The sequence below is a fragment of the Bidens hawaiensis genome, unplaced genomic scaffold (genome assembly GCF_021521415.1).
Source record: "Bidens hawaiensis isolate Kalapana, Puna unplaced genomic scaffold, B.hawaiensis_p1.1 tig00010985_1, whole genome shotgun sequence".
Taxonomy (NCBI): Eukaryota; Viridiplantae; Streptophyta; class Magnoliopsida; order Asterales; family Asteraceae; genus Bidens; species Bidens hawaiensis.
In genome coordinates this window covers 49616-58790 of record NW_027491850.1, presented here as the reverse complement: position 1 = coordinate 58790, position 9175 = coordinate 49616, and the positions used below count along the sequence as shown (strand labels likewise).

General features: G+C 36.2%; 2 pseudogenes across 2 annotated transcripts; one reads left to right on the top strand and one right to left on the bottom strand.

The window, feature by feature from the left end:
* The first annotated feature begins 219 nt into the window (after positions 1-219).
* Positions 220-5351, top strand: LOC143536916 (beta-galactosidase 8-like; annotated as a pseudogene). The gene is made up of 18 exons (XR_013135959.1): positions 220-375; positions 504-599; positions 962-1074; positions 1195-1261; positions 1350-1442; positions 1610-1753; positions 1845-2039; positions 2443-2530; positions 2596-2714; positions 2816-2977; positions 3204-3406; positions 3792-3901; positions 3995-4105; positions 4192-4401; positions 4485-4693; positions 4764-5109; positions 5202-5268; positions 5311-5351. The product of XR_013135959.1 is annotated as a beta-galactosidase 8-like (transcript).
* A 1294-nt stretch (positions 5352-6645) lies between these two features.
* Positions 6646-8124, bottom strand: LOC143536918 (uncharacterized; annotated as a pseudogene). The gene is made up of 2 exons (XR_013135960.1): positions 7797-8124; positions 6646-7436 (listed from the first exon to the last, which is right to left on the bottom strand). The product of XR_013135960.1 is annotated as an uncharacterized LOC143536918 (transcript).
* Between the last annotated feature and the right edge of the window lie 1051 nt (positions 8125-9175).

Here is a 9175-nt window from a genome sequence, read left to right as displayed (position 1 = left end):
TATAAATAATATTCGTCCCTCTTGCTAACTAGTTATTTCGTGAAGATGATAATAAATTGTTGATGGTGTCACGTGACACATATATATATAAGTCTTGACATTTTGGTTTGATTCTTTACTTAATATTGTATTTTCCGGCAAAAGCAAAATGCTTTAAGAAAAGTGTTTTTTGAAGCCATTTAAGGTGAAAAAACATAAATGTTTTGTGTGTGGGAAAAATAATGATAATGATGTTGAGGTTGTTGATAGTGTCGGTGCTGGTGGCGGCGGTGGTTGGAGTGAACGTGACGTATGATCACCGGGCTGTGGTTATTGACGGCAGGCGGCGGGTGTTGGTTTCCGGTTCGATTCATTATGCCAGAAGTACCACCAGACGTAAGTGCACATGTTCATGTTCTAACCACCGACACACACACAAACATTCATTCGTTGTTTTCTTTTTCTTTTTTTTTTTTAAATTAAGAAAATGTATTTATTTAATTTAATTTAAAATTTAATTACAGATGTGGTCTGGGCTAATTCAGAAATCTAAAGATGGAGGATTGGATGTGATTGAAACTTATGTGTTCTGGAATTTGCATGAGCCTGTTAGAAACCAGGTTATTTATTTATTTATTAATTTGTTGATGAGTTTCAAGAATCTTGGACTTGGAGTACCCATTTGCATATTATTTGGTGGGAAGTGTTTCTTGATGATTGGTGTTCAAGAAAATTAATAAAGTTTTGATCTTTCTTTTGTTGTTATCTTCAATCTTTAAAACTTTTAGTGTTCTTGAAAATAAATAAATGTTTTTGCAAGATTTTCTTGATTTAGCTAGCCCAGTTATTCAGATTCTGTTATACTCTTTTTGGGTATTTTTAATTAAGATTATGTTGACCCAAATTAATGTTATTATTAATTTATTATAACCCAATTCCCAAATTGCATGCTGACAAATTCTTGAAACTCAACACTCAACAGTATGACTTTGAAGGAAGAAAAGATTTGGTTAAATTTATAAAACTGGTGGCTGATGCTGGTCTGTTTGTTCATCTTCGAATCGGTCCTTACGTTTGTGCCGAATGGAATTATGGGTTAGTGTTAATTACTTAATAACAATCTTAACATTCACAATGCTCCAATTTTTTTATTTTTTATTTTTTTATTTTTTTTCTTTTTTGTGTTTATGCTAATTAAGCTTTGTTTTCAAACAGTGGGTTTCCGCTCTGGTTACATTTCATACCAGGAATTGTGCTTAGAACAGATAACGAGCCGTTTAAGGTTAGTTATCAACTTATCATCTTTTAGTTGGTTTCAAAAGCTTCCTTATTTGGTCAAAATTTTGCTGACCAATTTGTGTGTGCTTTAGGCCGAAATGAAACGCTTTACAGCCAAGATAGTTAATATGATGAAGGCGGAGAATCTTTATGCGTCTCAAGGAGGACCTATAATCTTATCTCAGGTTAGTTTATCAGTTTCTTGTTGACACAGAGCCAAAGCGAGAAAAAAAAAGTACTGATATAATATTGAATGCTTAGACCATATAATCAAGCTCTCCATTAAAAATAAGTATATTTAAATTTGGCAGGTCGAGCTAAATTTTTATTATTTGTGCATCTTTAATGGCAGATCGAGAACGAATACGGTAACATCGATAGCAGCTACGGTCCGGCTGCAAAGTCTTACATCAAATGGGCAGCAAGTATGGCTACATCTTTAGATACAGGAGTGCCATGGGTGATGTGTCAGCAAAGAGATGCACCTGACCCACTTGTAATACTAAGCAAACACCCAAGTAAACTTATGTTAGTTTTTTGACCCATTAACAAAGACTAACGCGCGCTTTCTTTAATTATGAATGCAGATAGACACTTGCAACGGGTTCTACTGTGACGGGTACAAACCAAATGCTGAAAACAAGCCCACAATGTGGACTGAAAATTGGACCGGGTGGTTTCTCTCGTTTGGTGGGGCCGTGCCTTATAGACCAGTAGAAGATATTGCATTCGCGGTTGCACGTTTCTACCAAAGAGGCGGAACCTTTCAAAACTATTATATGGTTAGTATATGCATATAGTGCGTGTTTAATGTCAAAAATTATTAAATGTGAAACACAACAAGAAAATAATCAGTTCGGATTGATCTGTGTAATTAAACGTGTCATGTTCAGATTGATCTGTTTAGCCCGTATAGTTAAACAGGTCGGCCCATTAACTCGTTTATGACCCATTTAACCCATTTATACAACCCACGATTTCCACGTTTGATTATCACCCACCAACCTGTTTGGCAAGTATATCTACAGATTTTAAATGTGAGCGGGCTAGGGTTGATGTTTTTTGCACGAATAAAATATGGGTTGCAACCGTCAACCTGCCAATCCGACACCGTTGGCAGTTTGACACCCTTACTAATATCAAAGGTGTTTAATATTTATCGGTATATTGCATGGCCCGTTACAGTACCATGGTGGGACCAATTTTGGCCGTACAACCGGAGGCCCGTTTATTGCAACAAGTTACGATTATGATGCTCCACTTGACGAATATGGTATGATTTCTTCTTAAAATTATTTCGTGCGTTATTTTGTATGTCTTTTAATGTGTTGTTTTTAGGAGCGCCTCGACAACCTAAGTGGGGTCATTTGAAAGATTTAAATAAGGCCATCAAGCTTTGTGAAGACGCGTTAGTGGCAACCGACCCGACAACTACTTCTCTCGGTCAAAATTTAGAGGTAAAATATAACCATTTTAATCGTCTTGATTTTTTTTCTAAACTAAGGATGTATTTTTAATTTTTTACAAACATAAAGTTTTATTTGTTATATTTATTTAGGCTAGTGTTTATAAGACATCATCAGCATGTGCTGCTTTTCTGGCAAATTTCGATACACAAAAGGATGCAACCGTTAACTATAATGGAAATTCTTATCGATTACCAGCGTGGTCTGTTAGCATATTGCCCGACTGCAAGAATGTAATTTATAACACGGCGAAGGTTAGTTTGACTATTACAGTCAACCCTTGTCACTATACAATTCACTGTTCAAATTGGTTTCTTTACTAATTAAATATAATGAATATACTTAATTTTAGTATTTGTTATAAGCTTTAGTCTGGTTATCAAGTTTTAATACAAAGTCCGAATTATCGTTGGCAATATTGAAGTTGACTTTGGTTCTTTTTGACCTGTAAGTCAAACCTGACAATTTGAGATTTGACAGATAAACTCTGTGACTACCATCAGAAGGTTTGCAGCTACAAGTGTTAAAGATGGTTTAAGTGATTCAAAGGCCATTTCTTCAGAATGGAGTTATGTTAGTGAACCGGTGGGGATTTCAAGTAATGATGCGTTTAATAGACCGGGATTAGTGGAGCAAATTAACACCACAGCTGATCAAAGTGATTATTTGTGGTATTCAATAAGGTAAATATATTTTTGGTTACAAAAGGCGAGTAGAGGTGACAATTTCGACCCGTTTTGGTAATAAACAGGTCAAAATGTTGAATCAAATAAAGGGGAAAGGGTCGGGTTATATCGTTATATGGATTACTGTTGTATGCTATCTCAATAACATGTTATCTTTATAAAAATGTTAAAAGTTGGCAAAAAAAAGTGGTTTTAGGTCAACCCAACCTGGCCTGTTTAATGCCAGGTTGAGGGTATTGGTTGGCGGCTTGACTTGTTTAACTAAGGGGGTTGGGTTGACTATGTCAACCTGAGCACAACCCGTTATTAAACACGACAACTTGGCTAGTTACTCAACTTGTCCATCTTGCCACGTCTGATGTTAAGTTATTTAATTTTGTAGCACGGACATTAAAGGAAACGAGCCCTTCCTTCATGATGGATATCAAACAACTCTTCATGTGAAATCACTCGGTCATGTTCTTCATTTGTTCATAAATGGTCAGCTTGAAGGTACGAGAAAGCAACAGATAAATAAATAAATAAATAAAATCTTGTGTTATCTTTCTTGAATATTTATAAATGTTTGATGTTTTTAACTTGTAGGTAGTGCAATTGGCAATGCGGGCCGCCCCGGTTTTACAAAGGATATCTCGGTTGTCCTCAAATCGGGAAAGAACAAGATTGATCTCTTAAGTTTGACCCGTTGGACTTCAGGTTCGACTTCAGTAAATTTCATAGATTTTGATATGTGTAGCAAACGGTGAATCTGTATATAATATTCATCTTATCTTTATGTGCAGAACTATGGGGCCTTTTTTGATAAAATGGGTGCGGGTATTACTGGCCCGGTTGAGTTAGAGGGCTTGACTAACGGGTCAACCGTTGACCTTTCATCTCAACGGTGGACATATCAAATCGGGCTCAAAGGAGAATCACTAGGCCTGAACACTGGTGGTTCATCACTTTGGGTCTTGGGGTCGCCAAAAAGTCAACCTTTGACTTGGTACAAGGTAATACCAAAGTCAAAAAATAAAGTCAACTTTGACTTGAATTTTGTATGTTAATCAAGAATATATGTTGAAATTTGAAACAGACTAGTTTTGATGCTCCTTCGGGTGATAATCCAATTGCAATTGACTTCACAGGAATGGGGAAAGGCGAGGCGTGGGTCAATGGTCAAAGCATCGGGCGGTATTGGCCAAGTTATATTGCTCCAAGTGGCGGTTGCTCGGTATGTAGTTACAAAGGGCCGTATAGCTCATCAAAATGCCTCAAGAATTGTGGGAAACCTTCACAAAAGCTGTAAGTGAAGTCTTTATTGAACATATTTTATAGAATTTGAATCTTTTTAATATTTGGCTTAATCTTGTAGGTACCATATACCGCGAGCATGGTTAAAACCAAGCGGGAATGTTTTGGTCTTGTTTGAGGAAATAGGTGGAGACCCGACACAAATATCCTTCACGACACAAGAGTTAGAAAGTTTGTGTGCGCAAGTCTCTGAATCTCACCCGCTCCCAGTGGAAGCATGGAGTCAAGATAATGCAACAAGAAAGTCAAACTCAAAGTCAAAGCCAAGAATTTTGCTAGAGTGCCCTCATCCTAATCAAGTAATATCTTCAATCAAGTTTGCTAGCTTTGGAACACCTCAAGGAAAATGTGGAAGTTTCAGTCATGGTTATTGCAGGAGTCCTAATGCACTTTCAATAATACAAAAGGTCAACTCTTTTGACTTTTTTTACTTTGACCTTTTCATGTCCATATATGTTAATTTAAACTGTTTTGAGCTTATAAATGATAAATATTGCAGGCTTGCATTGGATCAAGGACATGCAACATTGAAGTTTCATCTGCCATATTTGGTGATCCTTGTATAGGTGTTGTAAAAAGTTTAGCCATATTTGGTGATCCTTGTATAGGTGTTGTAAAAAGTTTAGCGGTAGAAGCATCGTGTGCATGAAAAACATATTGATGTGCGTCTTAAGTAACATCATAAAATAAAATCATATTATTATCATTAGAGTAAAGTGCCAAAATCGTCCTTGAGGTTTGGTGAATTATGCGGCTTTCATCGAAAAAGTTTCTTTTTTGCAACCGGGCCATCGAGGTTTCCAAATTGTTGCCAATTTCGTTAAAATCGATAACTTGGTTAATTTTTTAACGTTAAATGAGGGGTAAATGGTCATCGATCAGAATTCGCCACCTCCCTTTCGACTAATTTATCAGACTAAATTAGGGTTCTAGTCGTTAAAGGAAGAATTGTTCATACCTTCTTTGCTTCAATTTTATTAGACTAAATTAGGGTTCTAGTCGGTAAAGGAAGAATTGCTCATACCTTCTTTGCTTTAATTTTATTAGCTTCGATTCGATTAGGTTAATTTTGAGCTTCTAACATAGTTTAGGAGTTAACCTTGTTATGGTCATAACAGTGTAAGGACTAGAGTTGTCATTAGTAATAGTATAGGGTTCAAATGTAAAGATCATCTGTACTTAAATCAGTTGAGTCGTTAATAAAAATCTTTTATCAATTGAATGAACATTTCTTCTTAACTTCTTCTCTCTGATTCTATCTATCGATTCTGCATGTATCAACCAAGTTTCAGGTTGTTGGTGATATTGACTTTTGTTGGTTATGGTGATGACAATGGAATGAAAGATGGTGGGTCTAATCTTGTTTATATTATTTTGTAGGTTTAATAATGAAAAGATGATTAAAATAATAAGAGGATTATAAAGACCATTTTACCCTTTATTTAACGTTAAAAACTAACTGATTTATTGATTTGGACGAAATTGTCAACAATTTGGAAACCTCGATGACCAGTTGCAAAAAAGAAACTTTTTGGACGAAAATCGTATAATTCACCAAACCTCAGGGACGATTGTGTGACACGCATTGACAACACACGAGCGGCGAGCCCACTCTTCTTCTTTCTATCCAAAGGGTCTTAAAGAGAACGAATGGTTAATGTAACTTTCTACCCTACAACCTTTTTTTCACCTTTTAAAGCCATTCATATCCCCTTTATACATTATACATATTTACATAAACAAATTATACACATTAGTATTTTGTAAAATTCAAAAGAAGCTTTGATATGTTCTTACCCCTTGAATCATCCAAGTACTTAAGAACCATCAAAATCAAATAAAACATTAGTAGGAGAAACAACCATATACATAATAAGAAAACCTTTATTCTTTCGTATTATTGATAAATACTTTTATTGACACCAACAAATTATACAACAGTTGCATATACATGCAATTCAAACAATTGTACTCGTAACATATTATTAATCAACAACCAAAACATCAAACATCAGCCGAACCACCAGCCGCAGGTTTCTTCTTAAACATGCACGCGTTGCAAGTAGCCGAGGTTAAACGTGGAACTTCATACTTGTCTTCCCCACCCATTATCGGCATGGCCACACCTTGCTTCACCGGACTCACATACCCGGGCTGATAAGTTTTCCCCAAAATACCCTCAACTTCGTCCGAAAGATTCAAGAACTTGAACTGTGTCTCGAAATGGGCAAATGCGTCATTTGAAGGTAACTGGTAGTTATGAGCTAGATTGTCCTCTTTAGTCACGGGGACCGCCTTCATATCAATCTCTACCAACCCAGCGACGGTAACTCTAACCGAGTTGGTGTCCTCGGTCCTCTCAACCAACACTTCTCTTATTCCAGTGTCGATTTTCCATTCAGCATCTCCCAATAATGGGACTGTCACTTCCTGACCGTCCCATTTCATGAGAAGCACATCAACCTGGTCGTCCCACCATGCTACTTTCTTAGCTGAGACGGTCAGGGGTTGTGTGTGTCGAACATGACTGCCACTGATTGGACCCATGTGTAGTCACGCTTCCGGCCTTCAGGGCGGTTCCCAATGAAGAGAGCATTGATTTGCAAGTTGGTGTCGGACACTAGTGCGAAACTACGTCCTTTACCGCCATGGAAGTAGAACATAACTCCATCGCCACCGATGAACCTTGGATCGTAGCATAGTGCACCATACCCGTTGCATTTTGCTCTTCTCCCTGTGAAATTTAGAACTTGTTAGCAGGGTTGTTCAAAAAGCTTGTTTGGCTCGTTTAAATTAAACCCTAAAATGTATTTTAGTATATATAAATTGTCACTTATATGATTAATAAGATAAATTATAAATTTGATATGTAGTTAATAAATTTGCATTACCCTTATGCTAAAAATATTAATTTCCATTTTTTCAAAAATACTTTAGTATATGTGAAAACCACAAATTATAAAAAAAAATTAATAAAAACGATCTAGCTCGAGCTCAACATTTCAGCTCGTTCGAGCTTTGTTAGTAAGAAAGATATGCATGCATTTAGTGAAACAAAGTATATTAATATTTACAAAGAAGCATTTAGTCTTACATTTGCACGTAGCCTCACACTTGCTACCACAATGGATGAAGCACCCTTTCTGCTTCCTGTTCTTCTTAGGCTTCCTCTCCGGGCACTCGACCGGACACGTGAGAACCTTATACTTACAAACTCCTTCTGACTTACAAAATGCCCGTTGTCGTCCAGTCTCCGGTTCAGGGTCCAATACATCATAGTTAGTGGTATCGTCCACTACAGGCTTAGGCGTGGGCACAGGTGCTGGATTCTTCTTCTTGTCGTCATCAGACCGGACAAGGGTGGGGTGAATGGAGACGAAAATGAGAAGGAAAGTAGTCACCAAAAGGAATGACTTCCCCATGGTGAATATTATTTGTTAATGGCTGTGTGTTAGTTATAAGTGTGAACTGAGTGTGAAGAATTATGAAAAGATGAAATGATGGTTTTGTGACAAGAAGATGAAACCATTTATAAGAAGATTGGGCATGGAGTTCGGCGATCATGCAGGCACGAAAACTATATTTCTTGTAATATTATTTCACATGATTTTTATAATTAATTAGTTAAGCTCTTTAATTGTTGCTTAGTAAATAAGTTAGTTTCACAAAATGGATCATTGACAGTAGGTGGTTATTCATGTTAAAATATCTATATCAGTGTCTATACTATATATAATATAGGAGTGAAGGACCTCTTAAATTTAAGAGGTAGTGTCTATACTATATATAATATAGGAGTGAAAGACCTCTTAAATTTAAGAGGTACTATCCTTATTGCACATTATACACGTAGCAATACATGTAATTTTATAAATGTAGGGATAATATAGTCTTTACACATCCAAAAATAATTTACAATAATGGTCCTTCAACTTCAATCAAGTTTTGTTAATTTTATAAATAATTACACATTTTCCTCTCATTCGAAACCACCTACCCCACGACTTTTTAACAGTCATAACTTTTTCACACGTTAATATTTTTTTTAAAAAATTACACTATAAAAACGAGCATTTTATTCTCTTTAATTTGAGTATGATATTGCTATAGTATATTAATTTTAAAAAAATTAACATGCTACGTGATAACCAGTTATTACTGGCAACGGTCGGGCAGGTTTGGCTAATGGTATCAAAACGAGTTATGGTTGGAACAGATTTATACAAAAAGGGTTAATTTAGTTCATGTCCGGATGTGTTTAGATTGAAAGGGGTCATGTCAAAATGGGCTTCAAGTTAAAACATTTTCGAGTCGGAACATGTCCGTCAAAATGAATAGGGTTAAAAAGTAGTTTATTTGAAATTACTGTACATTTCATCTTTCCTTCTTGATTGTCGCCACCAGTTTCGCGAGTTCAGGCATCATTTACTCGGATGACATTGTTTATACATATCGGATTGCTTGCGCATAAGC